The sequence below is a fragment of the Protopterus annectens genome, chromosome 7.part1, assembly GCF_019279795.1.
Source record: "Protopterus annectens isolate FY-2018-M chromosome 7.part1, PAN1.0, whole genome shotgun sequence".
NCBI lineage: Eukaryota > Metazoa > Chordata > Ceratodontiformes > Protopteridae > Protopterus > Protopterus annectens.
Genome location: NC_056740.1, coordinates 427,409,407 through 427,430,604, shown reverse-complemented (window position 1 = coordinate 427,430,604; position 21,198 = coordinate 427,409,407). Strand labels below are relative to the sequence as shown.

The 21,198-nt window shown below is 40.4% G+C and overlaps 1 protein-coding gene across 1 annotated transcript in view; it reads left to right on the top strand.

Annotated features, from left to right (window-relative positions):
- Positions 1-21,198, top strand: part of STAB1 (stabilin 1) — a 2,761,215-nt gene that overhangs the window by 179,148 nt on the left and 2,560,869 nt on the right. The gene's annotated exons all lie outside the window — the stretch shown is intronic.

Sequence of the window (21,198 nt, the reverse complement as noted above, 5' to 3'; positions counted from 1 at the left end):
CAGCTGCAAAATATTTGGTGCCACTTTGCAGATATTTCATATCAAATCATCTCAGCTATACACATGCAAAAGCCACTAAAATGCACCGTGCATTAGGAAGAGGAAATGTGAAAAAACATATTTTTCAAGAAAGGGTGTGTGTGTGTTTGGTTAGACAGTCTTCTTGAAAAGACAGTCAAGTCAAAAATAAGTAATTATTAAATGCATGAAATAGCCACGTAGCACTGATTTGCTTTTTTTAGTATTAGCTGCTGGAATGCATTCAGCATCCCAGAGGAAATATGTGTACTAAATGACAACTCCATTAGCAAACGGAAGCAAATCCCTGATTTTGAACAAAACAATCTGAGTTTGTGCATCGATTCAGGCACCTGCTGGAGTTGGCAGGGGGAAGAGAGGAATGCCATGTCTTTGCCTACTCACCGGTCTTTGGTGGGAGGGTTAGAGAGACGTGCAGGTAAGGATAGGCACCTAAATCCCACTGGAGCTCTGAGATGACAGTGACAGCCAAGTAAGGCATGCAGGCAGGCTGGGAGCCAAAACTTTAGAAATGCCCGAAGTCCACACCTACCTATGTGATCATTTCTCAATCCATGTAACCAGGCATCTCACACATCCATGGAATCAGCGTGTTTATAAAACAAAATGCAGCATTTCCAAGTTTAACCCAGAAATGTCCATTACTAACTGGAACTTCCTAAAAATCCTCCCCTTAGATGATACTGAAAATTAAATTCAATAGAACTTCCCTGGATATCCTAAAAAGCCTTGCAGCTCCTAGAAGGAAGAGGCTAAAACCAAAATAATGCAATTTGACTATCCAAAAAGAGTAGAATGCTAGTGCAGGACAGAGAAAAAGCACAGAAAGAACGGCAAAGTATAAAACACAACAATATCTTGAAAACGTCAGAAACCCTTGTAATCTTGTAATCATACTAAAAAGCAAACTACTGAAGACAAAAAACTATTGTATCATAGCTTTCAGAATAACAGTAAACACAACCCTAAAAAATTGAGATAGCCATTAAAGAAATCTTGCATCCCAGCCATAAATTCAACACTAACTCCTCTCCCAATAACTCGTCACTCAAAGCCACAGAACAGTTCAACTCTTATTTCATAGACAGTATAGCATCTCTAACCAAGGATTCCTCAATATCTAATCCTAACCCTGCCCAGAGGCCATGTATCACCACATCCACTTTCACCTTCTAACCTGTGCCTACATCCTATATAAAAGTACTCTTAATCAAATTCAGACCAGGCTCTACTTCAACAGATGACCTTCCAAGTGCCTAGCATTGCCTACCCTGTCTCAGTACTTATAAATAGGTCAATCCAGGAATCCCACATTTCCTCTGTGTGTATAAAGTCACACATTATCCCTCTGCAGAAAGAAGGAAATTGAACAGACATAACTAACTTTAGACCTATAGCAATCATATCCCCCCTCTCCAAAATACTTGAAAAATGTATTCAAAAGCAATTGCTGAGCTATCTCCTACAGGAAGAGCTCTCATCCTTCCCTCAGCAAGGCTTCTGTCTTTACCATAGTATTAACATTGCTCTTCTAACTTATGTAGATAGTCAATATTTAGACATAGCTAGAGACCGTGTCAAACTAGTCTCCTCCTTGTTTCTAGACTTAACTAGAGCTTTCAGCACAGTTTGTCACAGCAAACTTCTTCTTCAAATGTCCTCACTTGGTCTGTCTCAGCCCACCCTTCTATGGTTCAAAAGCTACCTGTCCAGTAGGTATCAATCAGTACAATGTCACTCCATCCTCTGTTCTTATCTCCCAGTCACCATTGGTATGCCACAATGCTCTATCCTTGGTCTCCTCTTTTTTAACATTCTAACCAACACTATCCACACATCGACACAACAGGCCTCCCTAACACAGAACACACCTAAAAAAAAAATACTCAAGAAGCTTTAACAGCAACTGAAACATGGCTTTGTAACTTACAACTCATGCTCAACTCTGAAAAAAAAAAACTACTACTTTTACCACAAATCCCTCTCCCATGAAAAAACAAAATGTAATGTCCTCTCTCAATAATAAAACCACCGAAGTCACTTCTCATAGCAAATTATCAGGACTGATAGGGAATGATCATCTTAAATTCAGCCTGGATATAAAAATTGTATAAGAAAAAGCTCATCAAAAACTAGGGATGATTTATAGAGCTAAAAACTTTCTTGACGATGCAACTAATGTTACTTTTGCCACTCCTTATCTCATTCCCACTCTTCTTTATGGCGCTCCCATCCTTACTTATTCACGGAAAAAAGCTAAGAGGACAGTGAGATTCTCAGAGGGGGTTAATAAAGGGTCCTTTAGAACAAAAAGAAAAAGGCCTAGGTCTATATTGAGTAGAAAAAATCAAGACAATTCTAGTGTGTCTGATGTGTCATCAGGTTATTCGAACACAAACACTGAGACGGAGGGAGGAAAACCAATAGTGTTAAGCTCCACTATGTTTAAGAGACCTAGACGCCCTTTAGGCGAAGGGGCACAAAACACTGTAATCGAGTTAATGGAGGATATGTTCAGCAAAATGATCAACAATGGATAGATGGTTTTCATGTTCCCAATGATACCCAGGAATCAGACAGCCAACTAGTGGTGAATCCGACTCAGTATTATTTTTCAGAATTGGCATATAGAGTGCTTAATAAAGGTTTGGGCTTTGTACCAGCTGGTTATGTGTTTTATTTTGAAGTGGTGAAGGATTTAAAAACATTTTGTCACAAGCTATATCTGAAATATTATTTTGCTCATAGAACCCGGACTACAGACCCACCTGACAGGTTTAAATTTAGGAAATCACATTTTCAGCCACCATATCATGGGGCGGTAAAAATGTTTAAGGAATGGGTGTTACAGGATTTACAATTGAATCAGAGTAACATTTTTAAGAATTTCAAGCAAAATATAACATTGGTGGAAAAACAAGTGTTAGAAAATTTGCAGAAAAATGATAGATTGGTGATTATGAAAGCTGATAAGGGGGAAGCCCTAGTAGTCTGGGGCAAGGAGGAGGATGAACAAGAAGTAAACAGACATCTTATGGATGCGATTTGTTATTGTCATCTTCCTAGCGATCCCACCACAGGATTTAAACAAGAAATAGACCGTTTTTTAAAGGGAGCCAGAGAGACTGAGATTATCAATATGGACCTTGAACAACAGCTGACGGTAATTGATCCACTGCCCCAATATTTTTACCTAGTACCCAAGATACATAAATCAGTTATTTCACCTCCAGGACGTCCCATAGTAGCAGGACAAGGGTCCTTGATAGAACCTTTGTCAGTGTACCTACAATCTAAATTTAAACCTTTATTAATATATGTGTCAGCCAGGATCAGGGATACCAACCAATTCTTACTGCTAATGGATGATTTGCAAATTCTGTCTCATGCCTATATGAGCACATTGGATGTCCAGGCACTTTATACCAGTATCCCACATTGGGGAGGAATAGCAGCTGTAAAATACTGGTTTGAGGTTTCGAATTATTATCAACCTAGTGAACAAGAATTTTTATTAACTTTGTTAGGGATAGTGCTGGAACATAATTCTTTCAGATCTGGGACAGAATGGTATCTGCAGATCAAGGGTACAGCAATGGGTGAAACATTTGCACCAGTATATGCAGATTTGTTTATGGGGTTTGTGGAGGTACAAGTAATTTATCAACATCATGAGTTCAATGCTGAATTATTGTTGTGGCATAGGTACCTGGACGATTGTTGGGTAGTATGGCAGGGTACACTGGATAGATGGTATCAGTTTGTGGCTTTTCTCAATGGTAATAGATATGGTATTCAGTTTACTGGGGAAATAGATAGCCACAACATGGAATTCTTGGATGTTATGGTTACGAAGGCTAAGGAGGGCACAGTGATTACGGATTTATACCGGAAACCTTTTACAAAAAAATCTTTGCTGTGAGCTGATAGTAACCATCCTAGCCATATTACCACAAACATCCCTCAAGCTCAATTTAAGAGACTTAAATGTATATGCAGTAGACAAGAGGATTTCCAGGTAGAGGCCCAACAGCTGAGGTCCCGGTATACCCAGAGATGTTGATACAGCTATGCACGTGACTAATTCAATATCAAAATCGTAAATGCTAGAGATCGGTGAGTCACCACAAAATGATAATAAGCAGGTCATAAGGTTTATCACTAAGTTTGGTAGTAACACCTTCAAAATTAGAGATACAATAGAGCAATATTGGCATATTTTGAAATCTGACAGGTTTTTGTGTCCATTGTTAGATAGCCAGTGTCGGTTTGGATACAGGCAAGGTAAAACCATAGGTGAACATTTGGCTGATTTTAAGAAAAGCAATAAATCTACACCCTTTAAATTGGATAACAGGATAGTCGGCAGTACTTTTTGCATACATTGTTTCCAAAACCAAGTCATTTACTTCAATTATTACAGCCAAGGTTTATGATATAAGACATTTATTCACATACACTAGTGAGTAGGTTATATATATGGCAGTGTGCCAATGTGGCTCTTTTTATGTGCGACAGACTTCTTTAAGTTTGAAGCAATGAATTGCGTTGCATATTAGTGACATTAATTGTAAAAGGTCACGTAGTGCTCTATATAAACACACATTGATACATGCTGGGGCCCACTTTGTATTCCTGGGTATTGATAAGGTAGTAGGGAATGGATTAACTATAGCACAGAAACATAAGATTTTAACACAAAAAGAAAGAATGTGGATAGTGTATTCGGGTGCACTATTCAAACCAGGATTAAACGATCATTGGTGATGGATTTTAGTTTAGAATTATAGGTTATGAAATTTGAAGTTAGATAATAATTGTGGGTGGACCATGACATAAATGTTTTACATGATTATTGTGTATTTTGCACACATAATGAGGCTGTATAAAATTTGTTTTCTTTGGTATGATGTTACTTTAACAAGCCCTATATAAGAATTGTATAAAATGGGGCTTTTCCCTTCTGGAAATACACACTGATGATGTCAATGGGTGAAACCTAGGTTTGTGTTGGACGTGGCAGATTGGTTGGCCATTAAAGACTACATGGAGCTCAATTGTGTGTTCTGATTTTTTATTTTACCCATTTGGGTTGATTTATTGTGTTACAGTGCTGCATTTTTGGTTCTTGGTTTGATTTATATATCTGCCACTTATTACACCTAGCACCAGTTTTTCATAGGTTTATATAGGTCCACTTCGTAATTTTGAAATACCAAAATCCCAAGGTTCAGAATATCGAATTCAGAACCTTGAAATCTTGGAATCTTGAAATTAAGAACCCCCCCCAAAAAGCAGTTAACACATCACAAAACATGTTTTTGCAGGGGAGCTTGGCAGGGGGGCAAGCCACCCTGCACCCCCCACTACTTAAATATACCAACTCTGAGATCGCACTACAGCGAGGAAAAGGGGAATCTCCTGTTCTGCTCTGTATATCGATCTCCATTCAGGATTTTGAAGTTTTAAACCTTCGATCATATGATCTTTGATCATATGAATTTCAATGTTTTAAGCTTCGAGATTCTGAAGGGGACCTTATATATATATATATATATATATATATATATATATATATATATATATATCTATATGGATTCACTTTATATCCTCGAAATACTGAAATATCGAAATTCAGTATGTCAAGGCTATAAAGTGGAAACCTGAAAAGAATGAAAACTCAGAAGCGCGAAATTCAAAATCTCTCATACTGGAGATTTTGAATTACTGCTTCTGGTGTACACAAACACACACTTTCCTCCCCACACACAAACACAAGATAAAAGAAGGGGGCAAGCCCCCCTGCACCACCCATGTGGGGGGCTGCACCCCCACACCCCCCACTTAAATATTCTAACTCTGAGGTTGCACTACATACAAAAACACACAAAACACACCACCACAACAAGCTACATTCTCCTTGCACACACACACACACACACACACACACACACACACACACACACACACGCACACACACACACATATCACAGTAACAAAACACACCAACGCACACCACAGCCCCTACCCAAAACCCTTAACACATAAACACTTACCTGAATCCATAACCACAGAGAAACACCAGAAGCACTAATTCAAAATCTCCGGTATGCAAGATTTTGAATTTCATGCTTCTGAGTTTTCGTTGTTTTCAGGTTTCCACTTTATGGGCTCAAAATACTGAAATTCAATATTTCAGTATTTCGAGCTTCTAAAGTGAATCCATATATATATATATATATATATATATATATATATATATATATATATATATATATATATATATATGGAAACCTATTACAAGATCGAAATTACACAATAGCGAAAAGGAATTCAGTCTGCACACATTAACGAAACAACACTTAATCAAATCCATACTACAGCAATTTACAAAATGTCGAAAATGAACTAGGCAAATGTAGAAGATCTAACCTAAGTGGTAAACCCCACACATCAAACAACAAACTAGCACAACAATTCCCAGTGCTCCTAATCACATCAACTTCAACCTTACATTTTTAGTAGATTCGCAATTGCAGACACATACTCTACACATGAGTATTCCTCTTTATGTTCAAAGATTGTCTCAAACTGTTTTTGATGTCGCATCAACGCTCGTCTCTTAGGGGATTGTGGACACCCTGCACCCATTCTTACACGGGCTTCATCTATCCTATTTTGTTCTCTACAAACTACATTTATCACAGTACGTAAATCCGATACAAACTTCCCTGTCAAAGATTTAAACCTACGATGCCACGCTTCTACCACATTCTGTGTCCTAGGTAAACAGAGTTAATTGAGAATAGACATGTTCTAGAATTGTAGAGGAAATAGTGGTGGGAACCTAATATTAGTGGTAGATCTAGTAGAAAAGCACCCAGGCTTTCCTAACAAGTACCATTCCTCGAAGAACTTTAAGAACTCTGTACCATTGGCAAGAAAAGCAGATTTCAGATTGTAATATGTAGCAACTACATCTTCCTCTTGCAAGAACACCAGTGCAGCTATTTTTTTTAATTGCTAATTGAAAGGAAAGGTTGCTATTATATAGAGATCCCAGTCCTAAGTTTTGCACGTTCCTCCAAAGATTTCTGCCGAAATGAAAAAAAAAACCCTTTGCATACTACATTATTCACATTTTGTCTTATGCTCCGTATTGCAGCAACTTCAAAGTCACACATTATATACCGAACATGAGAGGTACAATTATTCTCCTCCAGCAGAGCAAACACACAATCCCACATCATATTGTATGACCTTAAACTCTTTCTGGACATCAGACAGAAAAATAACAGCATAGTTTTACAGTATGCTCCGTATTATCCAACTAGGATTTGTTTACCTTTTTGGGAAAGTGTTGTTTGATAGGTTTGGTCAAGAAGCCCTGGAACCAAATACTCTAAATTCGCCACTTTGTTGTCAGGTACAAAGTACACAGTAGCAGATGTCTCACTCTTTATATAGTACCTGATTATCGGAAGTATTTTTTGACATTTTGTAAATCGCTATAGCATGGATTCGATTAAGTGTGGTTTTGTTAATGTGTGCAAACTGAATTCCTTTTCGCTATTGTGTAATTTCGATCTTTTAATAGGTTTCCATATATATATATATATATATATATATATATATATACATACACACATATATATATAATTAACAACTTGTTCTGCTTGTTATGACTTTAAAAAAGTACATAAAAAAGGAATTTAATGTTGAGGTAACAGAAAACTTGAGGAATACAATTACGTGAGAATTTATTTCCTTTATGAATGTATTGTGCAGCAAGGGGTACAATTACATTCCTTTATGTTCCGAGCAATTGAGGTTATTTTTCTCAATTGTTTAAATGCTGTAATCTGACCAACAAATCAAACCTCGGGATGATGACAAAGTGCACCCTGCCAGACTGAATTTGTGACTGATATGTAAAATTTTCTCTTAAGGCTAATGTGAAAGCAAGCAGGTTAAAACATAAATGCCAGAATGTGTGTAGGCTACTTTCTATGCTAAATAAATGTATTCATGGTTATATAAAAATAAATATACAACCCATAATTTTTTTACAGGTTCCCAGATAAGTACTGGGCTAGCTGCCCTTATGGGCCATTTAAACCCTAGGCAATTTCCCTTTTTATGCTCAAATTAACCAGTCCCATTTGCTTAGATGTTGGACTTACCCATCCCATAGTTGATAATTATATATTATCCCTAATGAGAATAAATGCAATCATATCCCTGATAATTTGATAGAACTCATGCATAAGATAAAGCATTTAGGAGCTGCCTCTGTCTATAAGTAGACAAGGGGGCAGTCCTCGGGTAAAGTTACTGATTCCTATTCATAGAACCAGGTTATGCTTGAATATGGACAGAGATGAACTTTATTTTTATGTGGATGGGGAGTCTGTTCCAGATCAGCAGTATCCTCTGTAATATATATCTGCTCATCCAAACTGTTCTGTTGATGTTTCAGATAAGGTTTAGATCCATAGATCAAGTATTTCTGATGCCATTTGACTTACTGATGTGCAGTAAATCCATCAGTATTGGTTTGGAGGATGTCTTATATGCCAGACAGTGGTTACCTTGTAGCAATCTGTAAGATGTTAAGTATAATGACAGGGCTTTACGTTGGTCCATATAAGACAGGTTATTTAGGCCTTGTATCCTTTTAGTAAGGTATCTCTGTGGGCATTCTAGTTGTTGCATGTTTTTGAACTGATATGTGCCAAAGGGGGCATTATATTCAATGACTGACTTAATAACAGTTAAGTAAAGGGGCCAGGGACAATGACATCTCTAGATCTAGACACAATCGCTTTGTTTATAAGCTGTGCAATATAGAACAACTTTCTCACAACAATGGACACATGTTGGACAAAAGTTAGGTCACTGTCCACATAAATTCTCAAATCCGGAACAACCAGGTCAACTCTTGGAGCTTATAGTCAATGCGGTAGTTCCTTGGGAGAGATGACTTTCCAAAGAATACAGTAATGCATTTTTTTGGCATTTAGTTTCAGTCCATAATTTTAGCACCAGCTATTTATGTGGGAGAAATCTTCCTGCAGAATGTCTAATCCATGTGGGGATTCAATGACTGCTCCTAGCTTGTAGTCATATGCAAACTTAGTTAGCCAGAGCCCTTTGGTATTGGCTTAAAGTATGAGTTTTTTTTCTAATTTAGCACTTTTGAATAAAACATTTTTATGCATCATTCCATATTACATAGCATAATGCTGCGGTGGTACAGCGGTAGCATTGTTGCTTCACAGCAAGAGGTTCTCCTGTTCGATTCTTGGCTGGAGTGCTTTCTGTGTGGAGTCTGCATGTCCTCCCCGCAGTCGAGTGGCCTCCGAAAGACATGTGTGAATGGGCGTGCCTTTGCTGAAAGTTGGGCATCAGGCTGGCAACTCGGCACATAAAAAATCGACTGCAAATCATTAACGGACTTGAGTTCCGCTGTGGCGACCCCTAACTGGGAAAAGCCAAAAAGACAAACAACAACATTCCATATTACATAGCATAGTTTGATTTCTTTATATTTGTGTAGGTAACTCTTTAAAAAAGTTAATTGAATAATTAGTTTTTAGATTAATAGAACAGAACAGTATTTAAACTTGACATTTTTTGATATCTACTTTTGTACCATATGAGGTGCTTGTGATAAGAATTATTGCATTTTTAACTGATTTTAACTCATTCATTCTTGCTATAGCAGCCTTTTATTTGTTTTAATTTTAAACTGTTTCAAAAACACTAAAAGACTACCTGCTAAACTCTTGGACTTGCTCTTGCAATGCTATCCCTCCCCTCTTCCATTTATCTTCCCCACTTTTCAATCTCTCCCCTCTACTATCTACCTACCCATCTTTTCTTATCCTCTATTTGTTCTACAGGATAGCCTGTACAGAAATCTTTTCACTTCTGATATGTGTTACTAATTGTTCCTGAACCAACTGTAAGAAACTTTTACTAGTGACTATAGGATGAAACTTCCTGTGCCAACTGCTTATACTGTATCATATCACTGTTACTGTGTATCACATCACTGTTACTGTGTATCACATCACTGCTACTAGTGACTAACTATAGGATGAAACTTCATGTGCCAACTGCTTATACTGTATCATATCACTGTTACTGTGCATCACATCACTGTTACTGTGTATCACATCACTGTCACTAGTAACTAGCTATAGGATGAAACTTCCTGTGCCAACTGCTTATACTGTATCATATCACTGTGACTGGACTACGTAAAAATTATGCTTTGACTATGTGTAGAATGTTACACATTTGCTTACTGTTTTGCAGTCTGGTATTATTTCTTATTTTGACTATGTATGATTCATAACTGTATGTGACTACTGTTTTACTTTTATAATTAACCGTAGATTATGTACTATTGGAAGCTTTTCTCCAAGGGTCTCTGCTGAAAAAGGGCCTCTGCCCAGACAGACTAACCCGGTTAACAAATGTCAAATAAATAAAATAAAATAAATAATTCTGTAGCAATATATAGATCCTCTAACAGGCAGATAAACACAGGCACTCTCCCTTCCGTTATGCCATATGGCTCGCAAAGTATCAGTCATGGATATATGGCTTTCTAATTATGAAAATCCAGTTTTCATTCACAACACACTGTAGAAACAGCACTCAATTTATTTATTTATTTATTTATTTAAATTTGTTGACCGGGAGTGTCCGACTGGACGTAGGTCCATCAATAAATGTTACTATTATGATGGGACATACCACTTTATTGTTTGGGCTTTTTCTTCCTCTTAACAGGTTTCTTGAACTTTGGAAAATTTAAGTTTCATACTCAACAATGTGTTGTCCATTTTCATTCTCCCTCAATTAATGGGTTTGTATCCAAACCTTGAATCTGACTTGGCCACTTTTTTTGCAGTCTAGGATCTGACTCTTGAGCTCCTCGCTTTACCCATAATACTCCAGATCACTGCTTTACCGCAGATCAAGTTTGCTGTCTCTAAGCTATGTTTGAAAAATGTAACAACCATAATACTGACAGAAAAAGATGTAGTAGAACAGAACAGGGGTTCAAACAGGAACAATAGGTCCTGACAAATTCCATCATGTCATTTGCATAGACAAGGAAGGCGGAAGGTGGGTGGGAAGTGGAGGAAGAATGAAAATGGACAACAGAGGTGCATAGTTATGGTAAGTACATAACTTATATATCTGATGTTGTCATTTTCATTTATTCTTCATCGAATGGGACAGAATTCACAACTACCATAACCTTGAGTGGCCCTCATGGAAGAATGTACCACAGAGCCAAATGCAGCTCTACTCCTGAAAATGATGTCCAATTTATAATGAACCATAAAGGTATGAGGTTAGGCCAAGTGGCAGCTGCACAAATATCATCACTGGAAGCTCTGGACCAAAAAGCAGATGATGTAGTCATTGACCTAGCTGAATGAGCTTTTGGTTGTCTTGGCAAGGTCAGTCCTTTTAAGGACTACTTGCACTGCCCAGTAATCAAGGAACCTCAATGCTCACCAATGGCAACAGTGGGGAACATACACATTGGAAGAATGACAAGCACACACACAGTAAAGCACACAGAGATCACAGTCAGTCTGGAGCTGGTATCTCCCTCTTTCTCCAGATCCCCAGTAGGAGTCCCCACTGGCATAGCTATAGAGATGATATCAACCAATGCTTCCTGTCCCTGGCCAAGTAGCTGACACATGCACACTTTGAGATTTGATTTATACACACACACACATCTGGAAAAGGCTGACACAAGTTTCCTAGCTATGTCCCCTTCTGTCCAGACTATAAGGTAGTTTTCACTGCCACCAGCCAGCTCCTTATCAGTTACTTTAAGGCTCTTAGTAAAGGGTGTCCAATCTTACCATGTAATGTTAATATTAATCCAAATGGTAGTTTGACCAAGCACCAAGCTATTAGGAGTGGCCTGTACATTGTCACCAAATAGATATACAAGTACTCTAAGAGCTTAAATATATCTTACAAATATCAGCCACATAGATAGGTTTAAATATAATAATAAAAAATTAAAGAACAAAACAATACTAAATATGTATTCAGTTACATCAGAGTTCAAAATCACAGGAAATATTTAAAACAACATTGCAGGACAGTCTCAAATAAATAAAGAAAACATCTAAGCGATACTTTACTATATTCTTATTTGAAACTAAAAAAGTTACCATACCCTAAAAACTTGCTTACAGAACAACAAGCAGACAGAAGTGGTGAGTGGATGTTTACAGCTGATGCTAGATCAAAGACAGTCACTCACTCAGAGAGTTCTTAAATTAATATCTCAAATATTGCTGCTGGGATACTTGCAGCATGACATCAATTTTTGTCACCTGACTTAAATTCCCAAGCTAAGCCCCCATTGTTAGAAACTAACAGAATTTAGCATTTCCCTATGAAAACACATAGCCTTCATGTGTTTGCAGCTGCTAAGAGACATAAAAGAATAAAACACTCACAAAATGACAGAGAGAGTCCACTAGTGCAGACATCCTGTCTCCTATTGACTGAAACTGAAAGATAACATCTCTTGTTTATGGCCCATCAATAAAGTACTTCAGTCTCAACTATTCTTAAATTTTGCAAGTTAATCTTGAGTGTTTATCTCCCCTGTTAAAAAAATATATATCCAAACAGCTACAATATTGTATATACACCTCTGCTCAGTATTTTATAAAGCATCTCTTCAGCACACGTCTGTACAATATGACATGCATGTTGATATTCACAAATGACATACAACCACTTACAAAATTCCAGATAGCTATGCTGGCAGTATCTCCTTTTGTTACATTTCTATAAAATCATATTAATATTCACAAGTGACATGTAATTTACAAAATTACTGATAGCTGGGCTGGCAGTGTGATATCCCCCCCCCCTGAAAACTCAAGCTAGTTTTTCAAGTGTCCCTTGAGAAACACTGTTTGAGAGGGTTGACTATCTGGGAATACCTCACCCTATGCCTTGTCTTGAGAGCTCATGTGCATTGGCATTGCTAACACAACTGCGGTGCTGCACAGTCATATCATATACCTGCAATCCTAGGCTCCACCTTAGTTCATAGGTTCATAGGTTCATAGGTAGGTACTAGGCTATCGGCCCTGGGGCCTATACAAGCCCAGCCAAAAAGGTACCCTGGCTTTTGCCACCCAAGAAAATGATATTCCTGTGCCACTGTAGAGCAGAGCCACAGAGGTGATCCCTGGGGTGGATTTCCTATTTCCCATCCAATCATCAAGATTTTTCTTGAAGAGTGCTAATGAGGAGCTTTGTTTGATATAGAAGGTAGTTTATTTCAGAGTATGGTAAGTCTCTGGGACAGGAATCTATCCCTCCGGCATGTTCTGTTTATTGTGGTGACAAGGTTTAGGTCCCTAGAGCGTGTAGCTCAGAGGGATTGGGATTTCTTTAAGTGGAGCATGTCCAACAGCTCTGGGTTTGACATAGCTTTGTATGTTATGCAGAGATCAACTCTGAGTAGGCAATATGTGACGGAGTAAAGCTGGAGTTTTTTGAGATGGTCTTCCTAGGGCATCTGTTTGAGGCCGGTAATCCTCTTTGTGAGGAATTTCTGCGGCCTTTCCAGTTGTTGTAGATGTCTTGTTAGGTACATACCGAAAGGGGCATTGTACTCTATAATGGGTCTAATGAGTGATGAGTAGAGGGGAACAATGACCTCTTTTTTTCTGGATGAGAAACCTTTTGTGATGAGGTGTGCCACGTAGAAGGATTTCCTGACTTTTGTGGCAATGTGATTATCAAAGGAGAGACTACTGTCCACCTGTGTCCCAAGGTCTCTTATCACAGTTTCAGTGTTAAGTATACTACTGCCTATGTTGTAGTTCATGGGTACAGAGTTTTTACCAAAGGGGATGACAATGCACTTTTTGGCATTGAGCTTGAGGCCATGGCTTTGACACCAGACATCTGTCTCAGTGAGGCCCTTTTGTAGGATGTCCACATCGTTAGGAGTTTCGATTATGGCTACTAGTTTGCAGTCATCTGCAAACTTCATTAGCCAAAGACCTTCTGTGTTAGCCTGTACTTCAGAGAAGTAAATACCAAACAGGAGAGTACCCAGGACTGAACCTTGTGGTACTCCACTTGTCACTGGTCTGATGTCGGATTTGGAGTTTGCTACTTTCTCAGTGTGGGTTTTGTCAGTGAGCCAGTTGGCAACCCATCTTGTGACATAGGGATTTGTACCTAGCTTAGTGAGTTTATCTATAATTCCAGTGTGGGGGATGGTGTCAAAAGCCTTGGCAAGATCTATATAGGCTGTGTGAACCACCTTACCCTTGTCTATGGCTTTGGTGACTGCTTCAAAGAAGTCTATCAGGTTTAGGAGACATGATCTGCCTTTTACAAACCCCAACTGGGTGGGGTCCAGAGTCTGGAGATTACCAATGTCTTTGTTTATAAGTTCCATGATGATACGTTCCATGGCCTTGCAGACCAGGCTCGTCAGGCTAATGGGACGGTAGTTCCTGGGGTCCGTGGTGGCTCCCCCCTTGTGGAGTGGGATAACCATTGCTGTGCATCATTCAGCAGGCACAAAGCCTGAGGTGAGGCTATGATTGAACATGGTACTTAGGTGGGGTGCCAGTTCGTTCTGTAGTTCATGTAGAACACAGCCTGGGATGTTGTCTGGTCCCATGAATGCTGTGTTCTTGGCTTTGGAGAGTATGGTTTTTACCTGTGCAGCCATGTTTACAGGAACTTTGCATTCTTTCGGTATAGAGATGGGCTCTTTAGGGGGTGAGAGGGGGGTAAAGTTAGCACTGAACCTATCTGCCAGGATGTTGACAATATCAGTTGGGACTGTATATTTAGTGCCATTGTGCTGTAACTCAGAGCATATCTGAGTGTTGCCATTGAGATTCTTGACATAGCTGTAGAATGCTTTGTGGTTGTCTTTAGAATCAGTGGTGACTTTGTTTTCGTAACTAGCTTTGGAGGATTTTATCAGGGATCACAGCTTCTTACTGAGGCTGACCAGGGAGCTCCTCCACTCATGGGATTTTACTCTCTTTTGCAACAGTTTCTTCCTTCTGTTGTACAGTTTGTTTATGGCAGGGGACCATCAGATTGGCTTCCTTTTTCTGGAGGATAGTGTCTTGGTTCTGTTTGGATAGCATGATCCATGCACTCATGTAAGTGCTTATAAAGTGCATTTGTGTAGGATTCAGTAGTCATAACTGTATTGCCCATCTGCATGGGTGTCATGAAGTTCACCACTTCTGTCTTAAGAAGCATGAAGTTGGCTTTGGAGAAATATTTTACCATGGTTTCCTTAATGGGGGGGGGGGGGGGGGCAGGATGTGGATATCTAGGGTAATTAGCGTATGGTCGGATCGGACCAATGAGGCGTTGACTTCAGATGTGGAACACCAGTCACTCATGTTGGTAATGACTAGATCTAGGATATTGTTGCCCCTGGTGGGGGTGTGGATAAATTGATTCAGGGCATTGGAGTTTATGAATTCCAGAAAGCGTTGAGTGAAGGAGTTGGTACATGAGTAGTTTTCCCAGTTAATGGGGTAGTTGAAATTGCCCATTATTAGGGTGTTTGGTTGAACCCTAATATTTTCCAGTACATCAAGAAAAGAGGAGTGGGAATCCTGGGGCATGGTGGGTGATCTGTAGCAAGCTACAATTTGGATTGCAGTTTTGCCCAGAGTTAGTTGCACTTGGATAACCTCAGCTGCATTATGCTGAGCAGCTAGCCTGGAGGTGTGGATATCCTTAATGAATATGGACACACCTCCACCTTTGGTGTTCTGGTCCAGGTTACATGGCCGAAAAGTGTGGTATGCGTTATACCTGGTAGTGCAGGGCTGCTCTCTGGAGCCTTGAACCAGGTCTCAGTCACTGCACAGATATTGATGTTCTCCATTTTAAGGAGTGTCTCGAGTGAGTGCATTTTGAGATTTAGACTTCTAGCATTGAGTAGCATCACCCTCAGTTTTTGCTTGCCTGTTTCTGTTACGGTGGTGAATTTGTCATTTGAACCTTGCTTAAAAAAGGCATTATAGGGGCGGCAAGAACCTTAACCAGTATCCGGAATCCCAGGGGTGACAGGTGCAGGCCATCTCTGGCAAAGCATCATGGTCTGTCGACCATGTCATCCCAGGCAGACAGATACTGGATCCCTTTAAATGGCGCCAAAAGCTTAGCCAATTTTTGAAGTCAATCATTTTGTCCTTGTACTGCAGCATCATTCTGGGTGATGGCAGAATGCTACTCAGGGCTAGGGTCATACCTGCCTGGGTTACAAGATCAGAGAGCTCTTCCATGTCTCTTTTCATGTAGTCCAGGGAGGTACGTCTCAGGTCATTCATACCAACATGGACAATGACAGTCATATTTGTACTTGTGGAGTGACCTGAGTGCATGGGTTATGTGGTGGATCCTGGCACCCGAAAGGCAGCTGACAGTAACCCTCTCCTTGTTTAGCCTGGTGAGTGGGACATCAGTGTGCCTGACTGTAGAGTCACCTATGACTAGTGTGTTGGGTATGTTGTTTTGCCTTATTAGCTGTAGTTGAGTGGCACACTGAGTCTGTGGGCTATGTGTCATTTGGGCTGTGTTGGGGGGTGGAGTTTGCTTGCATTTCTGCTTTGGAGGTCTCTGTTGCTTGAGCAGATTATTATTGAGAGCCTCCATGAATGTTTTTATGTTTCTATGTGTGGATTTTGGTGGTGTAGATTTAGTGAGTGTGGTATGGTGCAAGTGTTTACCTCCTCCTCTTGACTGTCAAATTCAGTCTTGATTGGAGAGAGCTTTACCTCCAGTTTGGCTAGATAAGTGCATCTCTCGCAGGTTGTAGTGTTGGGTGGTAGGAGGAGAGGGTTGTCTGTGTACATGAGGCAATTTCTACATTGCCCCAAGATGCCCAGATTCATCAGATAGACAGGAGAGAACACTGGGATCTGACTCTTGGACATGCCTGAATAAAAAAACTATTTTCCGCTAGATAAGTGAGGAAAGTGAGTACAAGAGCTGTTTTTCTCTAAGCAAGTGAGGAAAGTAAGTACCAAAACTGTTTTCCTCCAGGTAATGAGGAAGTCTGAGTGCTGTAGTAATTAGTAGGTTATTTAGTGCTTACAAGTTCTGAACAAGTGCTGATCACGAATAAGCAAATTCAAGTGCTAAAACTAAGAATCTGTATCTGGACGAAACTAGTTACAGGAAAGGGGGGAAACAAGTGCAAATGTGGGCTTTTAAATCCAAAAGATAAGAGAGATGGAAAAACTGCTCAAACGGCCAGCAAGTACAATTTCTGGGCCAGATCCACTCCTTATGTGGTAGATAGGCTACCTGTTGCTTACCACTCCCACTGATAAGCTAGAAGGCTTCCCTCCAACACAGAAAGCTTGGGGGGGGGCTCAAAAGCTTACATACAGTCCTGGATACAGCAAATCTGAATCTGGACTACACTAGTTACCAGCAGTCAAAACAATTCAAATGCAGTGCAAGCGAACACACGAGTATGTAGCAATGTTAGACCAACAGTTTAAAAAATGCAATTAAATTAAAAATTACTAAAAACAAGTGCAGAATGAGTCTATTAGGTAGAATGAGGTAAAGAGATGGAACTGGGGGGAGTGTCCCAGATCAAATCTACAGTGGGGGCGGGCAACTGAAAAAGCCTCCAAATTTAAACAACAACACAGAAATAGGGGGATGAGTATGGGAAAACCAACACCTTCAGCAGAGATCTGAAAAACTATACAGTGAAGCAAAAATAACAGTGCACAACTCTGAAGTCAGCCAGCAATGATATAAAATTAGTCAAACAACAATTACCAGTACACAACTCTGAAGTGCCAGAAAGATATACTCAGCTCTGTATATCTCCAGATAGTTTGAAGCGCACTCTGTCAGGACACATGAAGGCTCCAGCAACTTGGCATTTTGATGGCTGTCTCAATGTAGCCATGTTAAGGGATTGTGATCTGTAACTACAGTACATTTTCTTCCATACAGATAAGGCTGAAATTTCTGCAGTGCCCACACTATGATTAGACATTCCTTTTCTACAACTGCATAGCATTCCTCCCTGGGTTGGAGCCTATGATTGAGATATACCACTGGGCGTTCTTCTCCCTGTGAGGAAACCTGGCTGTACTACAGCCCCTACCCCATGGTTTGAAGTATCCACTGGTACAACAAAGTATTTGCTGTAATTTGGACTGGCTAACACAGGGTGTCCTCCCAAAGCTTTTTTAAGCATCTGGAATGCCTGCTCACATGCTGGGGTCCACACAGGGTTGCCAGACATCCCTATTTGGGCAGGACTGTCCCGAGATCAGCAGCCTGATCCTGAGTCCCGCCCTGCCGGTTTAAATCCCGGCCAGCCACCGCTTTGTTTTTTTTTTTTTCGATTGGCCCGTATACCTGGCATACGGGCCAATCAAAAATCGCTAAACACGGAGCTTCTTGTGTTCCACATTAAACAGAAGTAGCTCCGTGTTTAACGATTTTTAATTGGCCCGTATGCCAGTATACGGGCTAATCAAAAATCGCTAAACACGGAGCTACTTGTGTTGAATGCATTAAACACGAGAAGCTCCGTGCTTAGTGCAGAGCTACTGTTCTTTAATGTGGAACTCTGTTCCGCGTTAAAGACCTTTTTTTTTGTGGTCTTCACTTGCCATGAGAGACCTTTTTTTTTTTTTTGTCCCTACCTGGCTGGTTGGAAATCTGGCAACCCTGGGTCCACACTACCTTATCTGAATTGTTTTTCCTTGTCAGGTCTGTGAGGGGAGCAGCTATGGTACTATAACTGGAGACAAACTTTCTATAGTACCTTACTGTCCCTAAGAAAGCCCTCACCTGCTTTTTGGTAACAGGGGCAGGCCATGCCTGAATGGCTTCCACTTTGGCAGGTTCAGGCCTGATCTTACCACTCCCTACTCTATGTCCCAGATAGGAGACCTCTGTCATACTGACCTGACATTTGCTGGGCTATGGTCAAGCCGGCTCACTCACTGTAGTCTGCAAAACACCTCCCTGACATGCTGAAGGTGTACTTGCCAGGAATGGCTGTAGATGGCAATATCACCCAGGTAAGCAACGACAAAATTTCCTGCTGCTTCTAGGATATGATCTACCAGCCTCTGGAAAGTTGCTGGGACATTTTTCATCTCAAAGGGTATCTTCGTTAACTCATACAACCTGAAAGGAGTCACAAAGGCTGACCTTTCTTTCTAGTGCTTGGAGCGAAGGGTACCTGCCAGTAACCCTTGGTAAGATCAATGATGGTAAGATATTTAGCCCCACCCAGTTGGTCTAGGGCTTCATCTGTCCTAGGCATGGGGTAAACATGTGACTTTGTGTGACTATTTAATTTCCTGTAGTCCACACAGAACCTGGTGCTGCCATCCTTCTTTGGTACCAGCTACACTGGGGAGGCCCAGGGACTGCTGGAGTCCTGCATTACCCCTAGTTCCAAAATTTCCTGTATCGCCTCCCTCAGAGTCTGTTTGACTCTCTCAGGTACCCTACAAGGGGCCTGCTTAATAGCCCTTTGGGATCCTGTAGCCACATGATTCTGCACTAGGTGGGTGCACCCAAGTTTCCCAGTGAACGTGTCCACAAACCTCTGTAACACTGCTCAGATTTCTCGAACCTGGATAGGGAATAGCTGCTGGGACATTGCTACCCCTTCCACTGAGCTGTCAGTCTGAGCCTCACTGAGAAGATCAGTCACCAGATCTCCCTCAAACTTCTCCTGCCATCCACTACAAATACTCTGCACAAGGGCCTCCCTATCATGGTAATGTTTCATCATGTTAACATGGTAAAATTTGTGCCCCTGGCTCCTGCCTAGCAGTTCTACCATGTAGTTAATATCACTGACCTTCCTTACCACCTTTAAGGGTCCCTCCAAAGCTACCCGAAGCTTGTTGTGTCTGACAGGAATGAGAGCCATAATCTGCTGCCCCACAGCATACTCTCTAGCTCAAGCATTCCTATCAAACCTTACATTTTTCTGCTGCTAGGCTTCTGCCAGGTTCTCCTGGGCCAAGCCCATGAGTTCCCTGAGCCTTGTCCTATGATTTAGGATATATGCTACAACAGACTCCTTGTGGGATTCACACTTACCCTCCCACTCATCACAAATCAAATCTAGAGGTCCCCTCACCCTATGCCCAAACAGCAACTCAAAGGGTAAAAAACCTGTGGATTCCTGAGGCACCTCTCTGCAAGCAGACAACAGATGGGGAAAATATTTGTCCCACTCCCTCTTGAACTGGTCTGCAAATGCCCATAGCATGGTCTTGAGTGTAGAGTTTAACCTCTCAGCAAAACCATTAGTCTGGGGATGGTAGGGGGTGGTCTTTAAATGCTTCACCCCACAGTGCTTTCACAGACAAGCCAACTGGTCTGACATGAAATTGGCACCCCTGTCAGTCAGTATTTCTTTTGGGAAACCTACCCTGCTGAAAATCTCTAACAAAGCATTTGCCACATTTTCTGCCTCAATGGAGGACAATGCCACTGTCTCAGGGTATCTAGTAACATAATCTGTTAGCAATAGGATATACTTCTTCCCTGTGGAAGAAGTTTTTTAGGCAGGCAAGGAACACACTGACAAAAGAAATCAAAGTGGCTAAAAAAACTATTCTGAAAAGATGAAAAAAAACTATTTTTAGCCAATGATCCTGCATCAGTGTGGAAAGATCTACGAAACATTACAAACTACAGGAAACCATCCCCCTACACTGCAGCTAATTACCAGCTGGCTGATGACTTGAATGCTTTTCGCTGCAGGTTTAATAAGCCTGAGGCTACAAATTACACCGTTACCAGCTCTGTCAGTGTTCAGACTTATATGGCTCTCTCTTCCACACATTCTCACATTCAGCCTGCATTAATTATCTCTGAGGAGGATGTGTATCATTTTTTAAAGACAGCAAATTAAGAAAGCAGCTAGTCCAGATGGGGTTTCACACTCCTGTTTAAAAACATGTGCTGATCAACTGGCACCTGTTTTACTTTTTAATAAATAATTAGAACTGAATGAAGTTTTGTTATGTTTCAAACAAGCCACAATCATTCCAGTGCCTAACAAATCCACTATAGCAGGACTGAATGACT